The sequence below is a fragment of the Microtus oregoni genome, unplaced genomic scaffold (assembly GCF_018167655.1).
Source record: "Microtus oregoni isolate MIOR12 unplaced genomic scaffold, Mior012 000019F_ref0000042, whole genome shotgun sequence".
Lineage (NCBI taxonomy): Eukaryota > Metazoa > Chordata > Mammalia > Rodentia > Cricetidae > Microtus > Microtus oregoni.
Window position 1 is genome coordinate 36,743,948 of NW_024543078.1, and position 17,718 is coordinate 36,761,665.

Consider the following 17,718-nt stretch of genomic DNA (forward strand, 5'->3'; position numbering starts at 1 on the left):
TCTCAATTCTATTCACTTAAGCTTTCTCTTCCATTAGGTTAGCTAGAGGTTTGTCAATATCACTTTTTAAAATCTTTAAAATTGTACTTACTCATGAGTGTGTGTGCCAGTGCACACGTGGAGGTCAGAGGACAACTTTCAGGAGTTGGTTCTGTCCTTCTACCGTGTAGGTTCTGGGGACTGAACTCGAATTTGTCAGGTGTGGTGGCACCTTACCCACTGAGGCGTACTTGCTGGCCCTGGAATCACACTCCTCTTCGGCTCCTCGTGCTGAGATTGCAGGTGTGAGCCACTGTTGTGTGCACCTGCCTGAGGAGGCACAACTTACATTTCTCTACCCACCCCAGATAGGGAACCCATGACAGACAAAAGTTTTGGCCACACCAGAATCCAACTTGATGAACAGACAAATGTGTTGTATGATGATGAGTCTGTTTAATTAGTCTCACAGAAGTATGATTGAGGGGTTACTTACGGGAGCAGGGACTCAGAAGTAGCTTTTATTACACAAGCAGACGCCATGTGGGTGGTGACCGATGGATGCTGCAACCCTGGAGAGCAGTTGGACAGCTCCAAGAGTCTCTTCCCGGCAGCTGTGTGGGTTAGAGTCACCGTCTCACCCAGCCCGGCACAGTTTACTGTCTCTGTAACCTTGGGCTGGGGCTCTCATGAATCTTCTTAAGGTTCAGCTTTCCAGAGCACTTGACGTTTGTTCCCTCCTGAGTCTCATGAGCCTTCCGCTCTCTCATGGAAAAGATGGCTTCAATGAGAAGGGAACTGCTATCTATGACGGCCACCACAGCTGTCTGTGCCGTATTCCTTCAGTCTCCATCTGTGTCCTCCCCCGCTTTAGGGCTTGTGTTCTCGTTTTCTAGTAGTACAGCTGCCTCGTTAGGTTATTTATTTGTCATCTCTCTGATTTTTAATTAATTTAGCTATAAGCTTAACTGTCTCCAAAGGTTCTAATAAGCCAAGCTTTCATTTTCATTTGAGGTTACTAATATTTTAACTTTCTCACTGATTTCTTTAGTGAACCACTGTTCGTTCAAGTATGTAAGCTTAGTCGACATGTATTCATGTGATCTCTGTTGCTATTGATATCTAGTTTTATTCCCATATGATTTGATAATATGAAATAAATTATTTTGATAATTTTATATTCATTAGGCTTGCTTTGTAACCTAGAATGTGATCTATTTTAAAGAAGGCTCCATAGGCTGCTGAGAAGAATGCATAGCCCGTATCTTTCAGATAGACTATCCAATAGGAATCTGTTAAGCCCATTTGATCTATAGTATAGTTTATTCTGAAGTTTCTTTGTTGATTTTGGTTGGAAAGACCTATCTAAAGAAGAGAGTGTTGTATTGAAACCACCCGTTGTTATTGTATCAGTACCTATATGACCCTTTCTGCCCTTTGGTGTTTGTTTTATAAAATTCAGAGCCCCAAATCTTACACATTCTGTGCATCCTCACGATTGTGATGTGATTACCATTGCCCCTGTCCCCTTCTGTGAAACCGCGTATGCTACCATACCTTAGTACCTAGCTTAATAATTGTATCATTTTGAATGATAATGATTACTCCTTTTTTTGGGGTATAAATTTGCCTTTATCTCTTCTGGGGCCAGCAAAATGGGTTAGTGGGTAAGGGCGCTTGCTGCCAAACTTGATGACCTGAGTTTGATATCTGAGCCCTGCATGGTGGAGTGACTCCCACAAGCTGTCTTCTGACTTCCAAATATGTACCATGGTGTTGCACACACACACACACACACACACACACACACACACACACACGATAAATAAATGTGAAAAAAGACCTGAAAGTAGCTATATGTGTTTCTGTGGGAGGCTCCATTTGCTTGGTAAGTTGATTTCCACCCTTTGTTGACGCTCAATTGGATGTCATTGCTTGTGAGATATATTTATTGGGGACAATAGATACATGAGATCTGTTTTATTTAATCCAGTCAAACTAGTCTCAGTCCTTTTAATTGAAGAGCTGAAGCCATTTATATTTATATATTTAAGATATATTATTGAGAAAGGCTTGCAAATGTTGGCTGGATTTCTTTCTTTATTTTTTGGTGTGTGCATGTATATGTGCATGCTTACGGGTGGGTGTACATGTATGTTGGGCATGCATGTGGAGACCAGATGACAGCTTCTGGTTGGTTATGCCTCAGCAGCCAGCTTCTTTGTCTTTAGAGCTGGGTCTCTCATTGCCTGGTGCCTTCTGGTTTGGTTTGGCTTACCAGCTAGCAGGTCCCAGCTATCTGTTTCCATCTCCTCTGTGTATCTCCTACCTTTCCATTTTTGTAAACATGGGTTTTGAGCATCAAACTCATGTCTTCATGTTTGTGTGGCAAACTTTCACAGGCTGAGCCCTCACTTCAGTCTCCCTCTCTTTTCTTCTTTATTGGCCTGGGCTGTTTGCTGCTTTGCTGTGCTGGACGTGATAGGTTACTTCCTAGCCATCCTTTGTTCATTTGTTCCTCCCACTCCTGTTTTCATTTCCTCCTTCGTTTGTGTGAGTGTATGTATGTGGGTGCATGTAGGTCACAGCATGTGTGCAGATGTCAGAGGACAACTTGCAGGAGTGGTTCTCTCCTTGTACCTGTAGGTTCTGGATTGTACCCATGTTGACAAACTTGGCAGCAAGTGCCTTCACCCACAGGGCTGTCTTGCCCCTATTTCTAAAGCTAACTCCACACTTGATATCCACAGGCACATCCATCCAGCAAGGGGATTCATGTTCCAGGTTTAGAAACGACAAAGACAGATGTACCTGTTTAGATCTCAACAGGTGTTTTCTTCCTAAAGTCCCACCCACCTGAGAAACACCCTCTAGCTACAACATTAACCTTCCCGGGAGTATGAATTTGGAGTCCCAGGAGGGTGGGAAAACCTGCCCGGTCCACAGAAGGCAAAACTGTGTGTGGCCAGAAAAGGATGTCTGGTCCAAAAGGAAGAGAGGCTACTAAAGTGAAGATCGCTCTGGAAGACATTGGGTATTTGTCCAATACAGGGTCAGCATCAGCAAAAACATTAAGACAAGAAGAAGTCTTCATGTACCTAGAAGTCTCCAGGTTAAGGACTCAGAGAGAAGCCATTTAAATGCAGTCTCTTTTTGCGTGAGCTCCCTGTGTTTTTAATTTCGGCTCTTTTACCATATTTCTGTAGTGGGATTAAAGGCATGAACCACTGCTGTTGCTGGTTTTTTCTTCTATTTTAAATTTTATTTTATTTTGCTCTTTGAGGGGTCCACCACTCAGCTCCCAAATAAATGCATGGAGACTTATTTTTATTTATGAATGCCTGGCTTTCACTGGGCTTATTTCTAGCCAGATTTTCTTAAATAATGCTGTCTATCTTCTGCCTCTGGGCTTTTACTTTTTCCTTCTTACTCCATGGATAGCTGCGTGGCTGTGTTCCTACCCCATGACATCCTCCTCTCGTGTAAAATAGAGAGCAAGATGGGTTGAATGTTTAGGGCTAGAAGGACCAAGAGGAAAATTAAAGCCATATGTGTCTAACATAGTAATGAATTTATGGGGATGTGATTTGTTACAGCAATGGAAAACTCAGGTCAACATTCCTCCAATCTTAGAAACAAGCCAGAAATTAATGTATTTTTCTGGGGAAAATATTAGAGGGAAAAATATTAGAAGGTATTATAAAGATCAGTCATTGACTGTCCAGGTTCTACAAGAACAGGGCACAACAGCTGCTGATCTTTTAAAGTCACCAAAAGCCCCACCTTTAAAATGGTTGATGGACAAACCTGTATGGGTTGAGCAATGGCCTTTAACAACAGAGAAACTGCAGGCTTTAGAACAGCGCATACAGAAGCAACTAAATACTTAACATATTAATCAACCAGCCCTTGGAATTCTCTTGTATTTGTTATTAAAAAGAAAACAGGAAAATGGAGAATGGTAACAGATATAAGAACTGTTAATAAGGTGTCTCAGCCAATGGGCTCACTACAGTCTGGAATTCCTTTGCCTTCTCTATTGTCTAAAGGATGGCCTCTTATAGTTGTTAATTTAAAACATTGTTTCTTCACTGTACCTCTACAAGAAAAAGAGGAAAACTTGCTTTAATGGTGCCTACATATAACAATTCTCATTCTGTTAAGAGATATCAGTGGAAAAACAATAACAATAAAATAAAACAAAACAAAAAAGTAAAAACAAAAACCAAGCTGGGCAGTGGTGGCGCACGCCTTTAATCCCAGTACTCAGGAGGCAGAAGCAGGCAGATCTCTGTGAGTTCGAGGCCAGTCTTGTCTACAAAGCGAGTTCCAGGGCAGGCTCCAAAGCTACAGAAAGAAACATTATCTTGAGAGAGATACCCCATAGGGAATCTTAAATAGCCCTACCCTGTGTCAATATTTTGTGTGTAAGTCATTGGAAATGATATGTAAGCATTTTCTGCAATCTATCGTTTACCATTACATGGATGACATCTTACTAGCTGATTCAAATGTAGATACTTTAGAATATTGGAAGAGGTAAAGAAAATTTTTGCCTTATTGGGGATTACAAATTGCTCCTGAAATAATACAAAGAGGAGATTCTATTAATTATTTAGGATTTAAAATAGGTCTACAGAAAAATTAGACCCTTAAAGGTGCAAATTAGGAGAGATCGATTGCAGACTCTTAATGACTTTAAAAAATTGGTAGGAAACATTTCCTATCTACAGCCTACTGTTGGGGTAAACAATGATGAACTAAGTAATTTTTTTCAAAACCTTAGACAGTAACAAGGACTTAAATAGTCCAGGAGAATTACCAGCTGAAGCTGAGGGAGAACTGACTTTGGTGGGAAAGAGATTACAGGATGCACATGTGGATCATTTGGATGCAGAGCCTGATTGCATTTTCATTATTTTACCCTCTAAACATTCTTCTACAGGAATATTAATTCAGAGGAAAGATATTATCACAGAATCTATCTTTTACCACAAACAGAGTAAAAATTAGAAACTTATGTGGAAAAGGTCTCTGAGTTGATTCTAAAAGGGAAATTGAGACTTTGTCAATTAACAGGAATAGACCCATCAGAAATTGTAGTGCCTTTTACTAATGATGAAATTGACAAATTATGGGCAGAAAGTGAATCTTGGCAAAGAGCGTGCAGTAATTTTTTTGGGAGAGATTAACAACCATTCCAAAAGCAAGAGAATTCAATTTATAAAGAGAACTGACTGGATCCTTCCTCACATTGTATGGGAACACCAATATCTGGAGCCTCTATACTCTATACTGATGCAAACAAATCAGGAAAAGGAGGGTACAAATCAGAAAATTTAAGTAGATTGGCTAAAAGCCCTTATGGTTCTGTCCAAAAGTCAGAATTATATGCTATTTTCATGGTATTAATGGATTTTACAGAACCTCTCAACATACTCACTGATTTGCAATATGCAGAAAGATTTGTTTTATATATTGAAATGGCTGAATTTATTCCAGATGATACAGAATTGACTTTATTATTTATTCAGTTACAAGAAATAATCAGGAATAGGAATCATCTCATATATATATATACATATACATATACATATATATATCACATCTGATCCCATATGAGCCTGCCAGGCCCTCTAGCACAAGGGAATGAGGAAATTGATCAACTATTGATTGGAGATGTGCTGGAGGCCTCAGAATTTCTTAAAAACATCATATCAGCAGCAAAGATTTGAAAACAGATTTTTGTATCACTTGTCAATAAACCAAGGAAATTATAAAGAAATGTCCTACTTGTTCTTTATACAACCAAACTCCACTACCTGCAGGAAGTAACCCAAAGGATACTCAACTGAATGAAATCTGGCAGATGGATGTACTCCATTTTGTAGAAATGGAAAATTAAAATATGTATATCACACAATTGATACCTATTCAGGACTACTTTGGGTGACTGCTTTGAATTCGGAAAAGATTGATCCGGTAATCACACATTTGCTAGAAGTTATGCCCATCACGGGTATACCTGCACAAATTAAGACTGACAATGCTCCAGCACATGTCTCTAGTAAAATGAAATGTTTTTTGCTTATTACAATATAAAACATATTACAGATATACCACACAATACTATAGGGCAAGCAGTCATAGAAAGATCAAATCAAACTGTAAAAGACGTGCTCAATAAACAGAAAGGGGTAATAAAGACCCCAAGAAATGGTTGCATAATGCTTTAATAACTTTAAATTTTCTAAATGCTAATGAGAAATGAACTACAGCTGTGGTGAAACTTTGGATAATAGAAAAAACTACTGAATTAAATCAAACTATATACTTAAAGATTTGCTGATCTCAGAATGGATATGTGTTACACTGGGGAAGGCGTTTTGCTTTTGTTTCCACAGGAGAAGAAAAGCTATGGATACCATCAAAATTGATAAAGATTTGATTTGAACAAGAGACACCTCCTAATTAGAAGTGATTATAATTCATCAAACAGCATGGCCATTTAAAATAACCTATAAAACTAATAAATGCCTTTCCTTTGATCAGATGTAACTTGTTGAAAGAGATCCTCCCCAAAATTAGGATTGGGGAAGGGTTTTGTTTCTGTCTTTTTTTGAGAAAAAGTCATCCAGCTAAGGAATCTGAAGATCACTGGACAAATGAGACGTCTGAAGAAAAAGGTCAAATCACCTAGAGAAAATATCCCAAGAAAAAGAGTAAATGTGATATAAGTATATCACATTTCCAAAGGTTAAAATTTTATAAATATTGCTAAATGCCTGTTTCTGCTGTTCTTTACAGACATATAATGCAACTGTTCTTTTTGTAGTCCCAGTTTAATAAAAATGAAAAACTGGGTTTGGAATTAGAGTGTGGCTCTCTTTTCTCTAAACCCAAGATGCTTGTTAAAGTTAAATCCAAAATCTCTGTCTCATGTCAGAAGAGCTACCTAATAGGGACAGAAGAAAAGAAAATATTTAGGGACTATTATAGTGCTACTAATCTCATAATCATTTGATTTTTATATTGACTCTTTAACAGCTTTTCTTAAGGTATAAGATTAATGCATATTTACAACTTTTTGTAATGATATTAATGATCATGTAGAGTACTAATTTATTCTAGAAAAAGGCTTCATCTAGTTTCCTGTACATGATTTCAGGTTTGAGTCTCTATCAGGTAACTAGGAATTAAATTTTTATTCTCTGGATGTACATAACAAATATTGATCCTTTAACCTCTTTGAGATCTGCTACATACGACATTTAAAACGTTTACGTTTTCTGCAGTGACGGTGCCTAACAGTGGTCTTTGAAGTCTCCGAAAGGAAGATGGGATTCCACAACAACGACTGCACTAGGACTCTGGATAGCACCTCCAAACTGCAAAACACCATTTTGGCTTTGGACTACAAACTGCTCAGGACAATTCCAAGGTGGCAACTGAGATGACCCAACCTCACAGACTACTCTAGCCCTGCACGTTCCCATCATGCCGAGATGGACAACCAATGATACAGCTCTCTCTCCCAGGACTTGGCAATTACCCCGAATTTTTCTTTTCAGGATCCCCTAAGATAACTTCGCCCCCAGATAGCAAGAAGTAATTTAAGAACATGATGCCCACATTCCCAAGAGGTGGGGTGGGTGGTTCTTAGTCTTTCATTGGGTTATGTATATTTGTCATTGTTTAGAGGGGTTGGTTACAAGTTGTTATTGGTAATGCTCAGGAAAAGAGCTGAACAAAGGAGTTTAGATTCAAGGTTCTTGTTTTGAAAAGAAAAAAGAGGGATATAGATAAGATAAAATATAAAGCTACTACTCTTTATGTAAATATTGCCTAAGTATTATAAAATATAACATGTATTATATGATGTATTATATTAATCTACTCTGAAAAGAAAAATGGGGAATATAGAAATAGGATAAAAAGGTAGATTATTGAATCTATTTTTAAACCAAAAAAGCAACTACTAGTTTTAAATATTTTACCTTGAAATGCATTATTGTATATTGATACAAGTTTAAGATTATTTTTGTTAGAGCATACTGAACATACGTTTCTAATCTTGTTCAAGGTATTGTACCTATATAGCTCATTTAACAATGTAATACAAATTTCTAGTTCTTGAATGTTATTATTATCAACTAATTAGGATATAAAGAAATGCAAGTTAGTAGTTAATAATTATAATCAAAATTATAGTCATTATAGAAAACATATAATATATTTTCAAGGTCAAACAGATGAGAAGACGGACACTGGGAAGGGCACAGTCTTTGGAAGCCTTGACACCTCCTCCTGGTGACACACCAACAAGAGCACTCAAGACTGAGAGACTCCGGAAATGGAGTGAGGATAAAGAACCTGCATGTCGACCACTGAGGCATTTAACAGGTCACATCTGAATATCTTTTCATTTTTAATAACAAACATAGGTTACTGCATGTACGTGGGACAAAAGAAGTGTTATATTCAGGAGAGGCTGCAGGTATTGGGAGGAAGAAGCATCAGAGGAAAGAGATGGCAGAAGAATTGGAGAGGTATTGTACAGGAAGAACATGTGGGAAAACAGAAAGGGCTCAAGATTCTGCAGCCCAGTGGATACACACATGCATATGTGTACACATGGAATGCAAATCAAGTGACGTATTACCTAAAAACCAACATGTCTTGGACTGGGATGTAGCTTCATGGTAGAGCACCTGACAAGCATGTACAAGGTCCTGGATTCCATCCCCAGCACTGTAGCCTAAACACAGCACTGAATATCCACGTGCCAGGCTCCACTTGTCTCAAGCGTGACCTCCCTGAATACTTCAACAGTGATTTTATAGCCCCCTTTGTGGGCGAGAGCTGAAGCTCGGAGACTATGAATCCCACTCAAAGGCACACATTTAGTAGCTATCAGAGGCAAACCTACACTTGTCTTGAGCGGAAGCTCACCTACCAACCATAGTCCGTGGTTCCCTGGTTTGCCATTGCAGGTGGGGTGGAGGGCAGAGAGTTGAACCCGAGCACAGCTCATCCTTAATCTAGTCTCTGTGATTTCTCCATTGTCAGCAGACCCGAGCTAGACCCACGTGTCTTTTCTAGCAGGTGGCTGAAGACCTTGTCAATCATTCTGGTATGGACTGGCTATTAAGAGAAATTAGGTTAGGCAAGGGAGAGGTGGGTGACAGAGGTATTTGTTCAAAGTCAAGGGCATGGGCTTACTGATTACTGTCCTGGAACGGTTAAAGGTGTTCTGAGCATCAGCATTGGGTGCTCTGCGAAATATCCTCATGCCTAAGACCCCTACCAGAAATCCACTCACTCCTTCCCCCACTACCCTCAGAGGTACTTCATTACCTCAAAGGTCTTGGGACAAGTTCCCAGTTAAAACAACCAACCCAACAACTTGTCATCTGTGCAGTGGCCACGTTCCTGCCCTCTCTAGAATTCCTCCATGATCAAGGACAAAAGGAAGGGGCCTTCCATTTCCTGAGCCCCTTGACAAGCAGTCTGTTTTATATTTAATCCTCCATTCCGCATACACTTGCCTTTTGTCACCCATTTACAGGTGGGAAAACCGAGACAGAGCTAAAGGAGCTTACCGGCACAGGGCATGCCTGTCACACGCCAGCCCACACCCTCGGGTCCTGAACTTCCTTTCGAGCAGAGTTTGCCCTCAGCCATGGCTGAGGCTGCTCTCTGAAGAAAGCCCAGTTGCAGCTCCTGTTTGTGTACCCAAGTCCCCTGGCTGCAGCACAGCGGTAGACAACAGCAAAGGCAGGGCGCCCCCCTTCGGTCACATCACTGCTCCTCACAGCTGCCAGTTAGGGCCAAAGACCAGAACTCCAGCTCGGTGGATCCAGAGCAGCCTGGAAATGGGGCAAGGTGGCTGGAATCAGAGCATGGTCTGTGCAACAGGAAGTGAGGCTGCTTCCAGTTACTAACAGTGATCTCAAGTTCTTAGGTTTCTGCCTCTTTCATCTACCCACCCTCATGTTCATATGTCCACTGGTCCATACATCTACCAACCAACCTAATTCACCTGTCTCCTCACCTATTCATCCCATCCATCCACCCACCCACCCATCCCTCCACCCATCGATCCATCCTACTATCTAACTATCCATCCACCCACCTATCCATGCATCCACCCACCTATGCATGCATCCTCTAAGCATCCACACGCCTATGCATGTGTCCTCTAAGCATCCACTTAAGCATCCACTTGTTGCATGGAGATGAGGGGCCCTTTGTTCCATCCTGGCTGCCTGGCTAGCTTACACCCTAAATAACCACACAGAAACTGTATTCGTTAAATCACTGTTTGGCCCATTAGTTCTAGTTTCTTTTTTTTTTTAATTTATTTATTTATTAAAGATTTCTGTCTCTTCCCAGCCACCGCCTCCCATTTGCCTCCTCCTCCCCTAATTAAGTCCCCCCCCCCTCAGCCCAAAAAGCAATCAGGGTTCCCTGTCCTGTGGGAAGTCCAAGGAAACCCCCACCTGCATCCAGGTCTAGTAAGTTGAGCATCCAAACTGCCTAGGCTCCCACAAAGCCAGTACGTGCAGTAGGATCAGAAACCCATTGCCATTGTTCTTGAGTTCTCAGTAGTCCTCATTGTCCGCTATGTTCAGAGAGTCCGGTTTTATCCCAGGCTTTTCCAGACCCAGGCCAGCTGGTCTTGGTGAGTTCCCAGTAGAACATCCCCATTGTCTCAGTGTGTGGGTGCACCCCTCACGGACCTGAGTTCCTTGCTCGTGCTCTCTCTCCTTCTGCTCCTGATTTGGACCTTGAGAATTCAGTCCTGTGCTCCAATGTGGGTCTCTGTCTCTGTCTCCTTTCATCGCTTGCTGAAGGTTAATATTAAGGAGGATGCCTATATGTTTTTCTTTGGGTTCTCCTTATTTAGCTTCTCTAGGATCACTAATTATAGGCTCAATGTCCTTGGTTTATGGCTAGAAACCAAATATGAGTGAGTACATCCCATGTTCCTCTTTTTGTGTCTGGCTTACCTCACTCAGGATAGTGTTTTCTATTTCCATCCATTTGTATGCAAAATTCAAGAAGTCCTTGTTTCTTACTGCTGAGTAATACTCTAATATGTATATATTCCATACTTTCTTCATCCATTCTTCCATTGAAGGGCATCTAGGTTGTTTCCAGGTTCTGGCTATCACAAACAATGCTGCTATGAACATAGTAGAGCATACACTTTTGTTGTATGATAAGGCCTCTCTTGGGTATATTCCCAAGAGTGGTATTGCGGGGTCCAGGGGTAAGTTGATCCCGAATTTCCTGAGCAACCGCCATACTGCTTTCCATAGTGGTTGCACAAGTTTGCATTCCCACCAGCAATGGATGAGTGTACCCCTTTCTCCACAACCTCTCCAACAAAGGCTATCATTGGTGTTTTTGATTTTCGCCATTCTGACAGGTGTAAGATGGTATCTTAAAGTTGTCTTGATTTGCATTTCCCTGATCGCTAAGGAAGTTGAGCATGACCTTAAGTGTCTTTTGGCCATTTGAAGTTCTTCTGTTGAGAATTCTCTGTTCAGCCCAATGCCCCATTTTATAATTGGGTTGGTTAGCCTTTTACGGTCTAGTTTCTTGAGTTCTTTATATATTTTGGAGATCAGACCTTTGTCAGTTGCGTGGTTGGTGAAGATCTTCTCCCAGTTAGTGGGTTGCCTTTGTGTCTTAGCGACAGTGTCCTTTGCTTTACAGAAGCTTCTCTGTCTCAGGAGGTCACATTTATTCAATGAGGTCCTTAATGTCTGTGCTGCTGGGGTTCTATGTAAGAAGTGGTCTCCTGTGCCCATGTGTTGTAGAGTACTTCCCACTTTCTCTTCTATCAGGTTCAGTGTGTTCAGACTGATATTGAGGTCTTTAATCCATTTGGACTTGAGTTTTGTGCATGGTGATAGATATGGATCTATTTTCATTCTTCTACAGGTTGACATCCAGTTTTGCCAGCACAATTTGTTGAAGATGCTCTCTTTTTTCCATTGTATACTTTTAGCTCCTTTATCGAAAATCAGGTGTTCATAGGTTTGTGGGTTAATGTCAGGGTCTTCTATTCGATTCCATTGGTCGACTTCTCTGTTTTTATGCCAATACCAAGCTGTTTTCAATACTGTAGCTCTGTAGTAGAGTTTGAAGTCAGGGATAGTAATGCCTCCAGACGCTCCTTTGTTGTATAAGATTGTTTTGGCTATCCTGGGTTTTTTGTTTTTCCATATAAAGTTGATTATTGTCTTCTCCAGATCTGTGAAGAATTTTGATGGGATTTTGATGGGGATTGCATTGAATCTATAGATTGCTTTTGGTAGAATTGCCATTTTTACTATGTTGATCCTCCCAATCCAGAAGCAAGGAAGATCTTTCCATTTTCTGGTGTCCTCTTCAATTTCTTTCTTCAAAGACTTAAAGTTCTTGTCAAATAGATCTTTCACATCCTTGGTCAGAGTTACCCCAAGATATTTTATGCTATTTGTGGCTATCGTGAAAGGTGATGCTTCTCTAATTTCCCTCTCTCTTTCTTTATCCTTAGTGTATAGGAAGGCACTGATTTTTTGGAGTTGATCTTGTATCCTGCCACATTACTAAAGGTGTTTATCAGCTGTAAGAGTTCTTTGGTAGAGTTTTTGGGGTCGCTTATGTATACTATCATATCATCTGCAAATAACGAGAGCTTAACTTCTTCTTTTCCGATATGAATCCCCTTGATCCCTTTATGTTGTCTTATTGCTATTGCTAGAACTTCAAGCACTATATTGAAGAGGTATGGAGAGAGTGGACATCCTTGTCGTGTTCCTGATTTTAGTGGGATGGCTTTGAGTTTTTCTCCATTTAATTTAATGTTAGCTGACGGCTTGCTGTAAATAGCTTTTATTATATTTAGGTATGACCCTTGTATCCCTAATCTCTCCAAGACTTTTATCATAAAGGGGTGTTGAATTTTGTCAAATGCTTTTTCAGCATCTAATGAAATGATCATATGGTTTTTTTCTTTCAGTTGATTTATATGCTGGATTACATTGATAGATTTGCGTATGTTGAACCAGCCCTGCATCTCTGGGATGAAGCCTACTTGATCATAATGGATAATTTTTCTAATGTGTTCTTGGATTCGGTTTGCCAGTATTTTATTGAGAATTTTTGCGTCGATATTCATGAGTGAGATAGGCCTGTAATTTTCTTTCTTGGTTGGGTCTTTGTGTGGTTTTGGTATCAGGGTAACTGTAGCTTCATAAAAGGAATTTGGCAATGACTCTTCTGTTTCTATATTGTGAAATACATTAAGGAGTATAGGTATTAGCTCTTCTTGGAAGTTCTGGTAGAATTCTGCATTGAAACCATCTGGTCCTGGGCTTTTTTTGGAAGGTAGATTTTTGATAACGGTTTCTAGTTCTTCGCAACTAACAGGTCTATTTAGATCGTTCACCTGGTTTTGGTTTAGCTTTGGTATGTGGCACTTATCTAAAAACATGTCCATTTCTTTTGCATTTTCTAGTTTTGCGGCATACAGGCTTTTGTAGTAAGATCTAATGAGTCTCTGAATTTCCTCTGTATCTGTGGTTATGTCCCCCTTTTCATTTCTGATCTTATTTATTTGCGTGTTCTCTCTCTGTCGTTTAATTAGTTTGAATAGGGGTTTGTCGATCTTGTTGATTTTCTCCAAGAACCAACTTTTTGTTTCATTGATTCTTTGGACTGTTTTCTGCGTTTCTATTTTGTTGATTTCAGCCCTCAGTTTGATTATTTCCAGTCTTCTGCTCCTCCTGGGCGTGTCTGCTTCTTTTTTTTCTAAAGCTTTCAGGTGTGCTGTTAAGTCTCCGATGTATGCTTTCTCTGTTTTCTTTAAGTGGGCACTTAGTGCTATGAACTTTCCTCTTAGCACTGCTTTCATAGTGTCCCATAAGTTTGAGTATGTTGTTTCTCTATTTTCATTGAATTCCAGGAAGACTTTAATTTCTTTTTTGATTTCTTCCTTAACCCAGGTGTGGTTCAGTAGTTGACTGTTCAGTTTCCATGAGTTTGTCGGCTTTCTGGAGGTAGGATTGTTGTTGAATTCTAACTTTAATCCGTGGTGATCTGATAAGATGCAGGTGGACACTGATATTTTTTTGTATCTGTGGAGGTTTCCTTTGTTTCCGAGTATGTGGTCAATTTTCGAGAAGGTTCCATGGGCTGCAGAGAAGAAGGTATAGTCTTTCCTATTTGGGTAGAATGTTCTATAGATGTCTGTTAAGTCCATTTGCTTCATTACCTCCAGTAGTTCTCTTACTTCTCTATTAGGTTTCTGTCTGATTGACCTGTCCATTGCTGAGAGAGGTGTATTGAAGTCTCCTACTACTAGTGTGTGTGGTTTGATATCTGCCTTGAGTTTTAGTAATATTTCTTTTACATACATGGGTGCTTTTATATTAGGGGTGTAAATATTCAGGATTGAGACATCATCCTGACAAATTGTTCCTGTTATGAGTATAAAGTGTCCATCTCGATCTCTTCTGATTGATTTTAGTTTGAAGTCAGTTTTGTTAGAAATTAATATGGCCACACCTGCTTTTTTCTTAGGACCATTTGCTTGAAAGACCTTTTCCCAACCCTTTACTCTGAGTATATGCCTGTCTTTGTGGTTGAGATGTGTTTCTTGCAAACAGCAGAATGTTGGATCCTGTTTTCGTATCCAATCTCTTAGCCTGTGCCTTTTTATAGGTGAATTGAGACCATTAATATTAAGTGATATTAATGACCAGTGGTTGTTCATGCCAGATATTCTTATTGTTTTTGGAAGTAGAATTTGTGTGTCTCCCTTCTTTGAGTTGTGCTAGTGAAGGGTCGCTAGATGCCTGAGTTATTGTAGGCAGTGTTGGCAATGTTGGATTCCTTGGGTTGTGGTTTTCCTTCTATTACTTTCTGTAGGGCTGGATTCGTGGCTACGTATTGTTTAAATTTGTTCTTATCCTGGAATGTCTTGGTTTCTCCATTTATAGTGAACGAAAGCTTGGCTGGGTATAGTAGTCTGGGCTTGCATCCATGGTCTCTTAGCTTCTGCAGTACTTCTATCCAGGACCTTCTGGCTTTCATTGTTTCCATAGAGAAATCAGGTTTAAGTCTGATCGGTTTACCTTTATAAGTTACTTGGCCTTTTTCCTTTGCAGCTCTTAGTATTCTTTCTTTAACCTGTATATTTTGTGTTTTGATTATTATATGGCGAGGGGATGTTTTCCTTTGATCCAGTCTGTTTGGTGTTCTGTATGCTTCTTGAATATTCAAAGAAATATCTTTCTTTAAGTTGGGAAAGTTTTCTTCCATAATTTTGTTCAAAATATTTTCTGGGCCTTTGAGCTGTGATAGTTCTAGTTTCTTATTGGCTAATTCTTACATCTTTTTTTTTAATATTTATTTATTATGTATACAATATTCTGTCCGTGTGTATGCCTGCAGGCCAGAAGAGGGCACCAGATCTCATTACAGATGGTTGTGAGCCACCATGTGGTTGCCGGGAATTGAACTCAGGACCTTTGGAAGAGCAGGCAATGCTTTTAACCACTGAGCCATCTCTCCAGCCCCCTAATTCTTACATCTTAATTTAACCCATTTCTATTAATTTGTGTATCGCCATGTGACTGTGGCTTACCGGCAAGATTCTAACCAACATCCATCTCAAGCAGGAGATCCATGGCGTCTTCCACTCTGCCCTTCTTCCCAGCATTCAGTTCTGTCTTCTCTGTGCCTACCTAAATTCTGCTTATCAAAAGGCCAAAGCAGTTTCTTTATTCAACCAGTGAAAGCAATACATAAACAGAAGAACCTCCTACACCATCCACCCACCTGTCCACGCATCCGCCTATCCGTCCACCCACCTGTCCATGCATCCGCCTACACCATTCACCCACCTATCCATGCATCCTCCTACACCATCCACCCACCTGTCCACGCATCCGCCTATCCGTCCACCCACCTGTCCACGCATCCGCCTATCCGTCCACCCACCTGTCCACGCATCTGCCTATCCGTCCACCCATACCCACCCTATTCATCCAGCTAGCCACTTTCCAGTCTGTCTATGCACTCACACACCTATCCACCCATGCATGTGATCCTTCAACACAGAGCACAGAGGTGGAGGGACTAGTTTTCATGTTTGCTGTGACACTTCTTTTCTGATCTGCATTGGGAAATGCATCATGGGAGTGTCTCTGTCCTGATACACTCTTATATCAGGCTAGTGAGATCTTAACTCTGGAATCTGGGCACATGGAAGAGCCCATTCTGTTGTCTTGTGCACTCCTATTGAACAGAAAGGTAACTGAGGCTGGCAGTTGGGGGTTGATTGCCAAGCTCAGATAAGGGTGGGCTGGAGCATTCTGATGCTGCCACTCACTTGTAAAGTGGGAATTGGATCATCTGCTCCCTTGATCTCTCAGAACTGTAGGGAGGACTCCACACAGTAAATGGTGCAAAGCGTCTTGAAAAGAGAGGTCATAAGCTACAATACTTCAGACCCAGATATGTCCAAGAGCCCACGCTCCAGGTTGGGACAGAGCCTGTAATGACCACCAGTGGGCAGCAGATGTTTACATTATAGTCAAAGCTAGGCTGTGCTGGAGGCGGAGGCCAAATCACTTAATTCCCTGGGTCTTCTAGTAAGAAAAGGAGACTGATGCAGCCTAGGCAGCCTTCCTCCCCTCTTATTATTTTTCTTTTTTTACATTTTTATTATTCAATGTGTTTGTGAAATGGTGTGAGTTTGGAGGAGAGGATATGTTCTGGGAGCTGGTCCTCTCCTTTCACTATGTGGGTCCGCAGAAGCGAATTCAGGTCATCTATCAGACTTGGCAGCAAGTCCCTTTAGCGACTGAGCCATCTCATGGCTCTTCCTTTATTTTTGAGACAAGGTCTCATGTGACCCCCGGACGGCCTTGAACTCAAGTAGCCAATTTTTTTTAACTTTTGATCTTTCTTCCTCCACCTCTGCCTATGGAGTGACAGGATCACAAGTGTGTGTCCAACACCCAGTTTATGTGGGGCTGGGGATCAAACATGAAGCTTCATGCATGCGAGGCATGAGTTACACCAATGGAGCTCCAGCCCCAGCCCCAGCCCAGCCCTTAGTCGACAAGAAAGTGTTACACAGTTTCACCATTGAGAGCCTGGTCCAGCTGTTGACTCTGGAAGTCAGCAGCGCTGTGAGGGTAGAGCCCACAGAGTCAGGCTAGAATGCAGGCTGGGACCTGCTGCCTTTCTAGCAACCTCTCTGTTCCTTGTTCCCATAGCAACAGACAGGAGGAGGCTGGTCTTCACACTTCCTTTCCGTTTCTCAGGGCCTGCGCTGTGGCACGGGGCTTTGCTCACGTAAAGTCGATAAATGCCGGCAGAGTGCCTGGCAGCAGATCCCGCCCTGCTCAGGCAGAAGTCCTACACTTACACAGCAGCACGTGGCGTGAGTTTTACTATCACTTCATACGGTGACTTTCAGTGGGAGTTCTTGGGTTGGTCTGCCCACTTGGAACATTTCCGAAGGTTCTGGGACTGAGTTTCTGAGAGTCAATGAGTATCCTAGTCTCGCAAAGTTTTGGGTGGTTGGCCAAAGTGCTTCACTGTGTGGGCAGAGAATTCAGGCCTCAGGCAGCCAGAGCTCACCTACATCCCCTTGGAGGGACAGCCCCACTCTGAGGAAACTGTTGCCTCATATGGGTCTGTGGGTTGTTCATATGCTGTCTGCCAGGGAGG